Source organism: Arachis ipaensis, chromosome B04, assembly GCF_000816755.2.
Source record: "Arachis ipaensis cultivar K30076 chromosome B04, Araip1.1, whole genome shotgun sequence".
Lineage (NCBI taxonomy): Eukaryota > Viridiplantae > Streptophyta > Magnoliopsida > Fabales > Fabaceae > Arachis > Arachis ipaensis.
In genome coordinates, this window is record NC_029788.2 from 7,617,222 (window position 1) to 7,618,724 (window position 1,503).

A 1,503-nucleotide genomic window follows, 5' to 3' on the forward strand; every position below is an offset into this window, starting at 1 on the left:
TTAATTATTTTTAATGTCTTATTTTAATTATATAAAGTATTTAAAATATTTTTTATTTTAATAAATAATAATATATACTATTTCTAAATTTATTTCAAGAATAAGGCTGAACATATTGATACGTAAAGATATTTAAGTGTATCTAAAAAAATTTACATTCAACAAATGTGCGTATCCAATGAATATGATGAATATCATATATAAAATGTATCCGACACACAAATACAACAACTCATCAAAGCTGTCCGGGTTTTTCATATGCCAAAATTAAACTCAAACAAATTAAAAAAAATAACGGTGGCATCCACAACTAGCATGCAAGATTATAAAGCAAAACAATACTAATTACCCAGATAATTGCTTTAATGCTGTCATCTCTAAGTGGAACTTGAAGATCTCCACTTTGTTGGATCCTGAGCAGAACATCGATCAAGTTTTCATGCCTTTCTTCTCCCACCACCATGCCTTCTTTGGATCTCATCTTCATATTCACTCTATGCTCTCTGATAATATTCTCCAAAATCAAGTCCTGCTTCTTATGCAGCTCCATTTTCGCCTTGTCCGTTGTCACAACTTTAAGGCAAGGAAACAAGTCAACCAAGTCAAACCCTCCAGTCATCTTCACCACTTCTTTAACCACACCTACAAACTCTTCATGATCCTTAGTTTTCTTACCAAACGTTGTCCTTGAAACTATTGTGCTAACCATAGAAAACACTTTCTCACTAACATTAACTTCAGAACCTACACATGAATGAATAGATTCTATGAGGTTACATACTTCTTGCTCCCTTATGAAGGCAAAAGATTGAACCCTCTTGGAACTTAGAAGCTCTAAAGTGCACATTTTCCTAATTTGTCTCCAATAATCACCATATGGGGCAAAAGCAACATCTTTTAAACCATAGGTGAAGATTGCAACAGAATGAAACTCTGGCCTTTGGAGAAAAGCATGATCATGTGTTTTCATAATCTCTTTTGCAACATCTGAAGATGAAACAACTACAGCAGAAACTTGACCTAGTTTTAGGTGCATGATGGGGCCATATTTGAGTGATAGATTTTGGAGAGCATGGTGTGGAAGTGAACCTGCTGATGCTAGTTGATGCAGGTTTCCTATGAGAGGGAGCTTCCATGGTCCTGGTGGAAGTTTCTGGGTATGGCTATTTTGTTTTAGGTTCTTTGTTAGCCATAGGGTTGTTGCAAAGAGGATAGAGATGATGATTACGTAGGAAAATTGGATTTCCATTGCTTGGTTAGATGGGATTTGTAGGAATAGTTCAGAGAGTGAAGAAATGTACTCATCTGCGTACATATACATATATCCACAGTTCTACAGAGACTTCATAAAAAAGATCGAGAAATTGTCAACATTTTTATTAAAATTTGGAGTATTTTCATATTATTAGATATAATTTTATACCATTAAAAATATTAATAATATTAATTAATGGTTATAAATCACAAAAATTATTAATTTTTAGTCTTTTTTAAAAAAATTTC

General features: G+C 32.9%; 1 pseudogene; it reads right to left on the reverse strand.

Annotated features, from left to right (window-relative positions):
- LOC107637556 overlaps positions 1-1,302 on the reverse strand; it is a 2,281-nt pseudogene extending 979 nt beyond the window's left edge.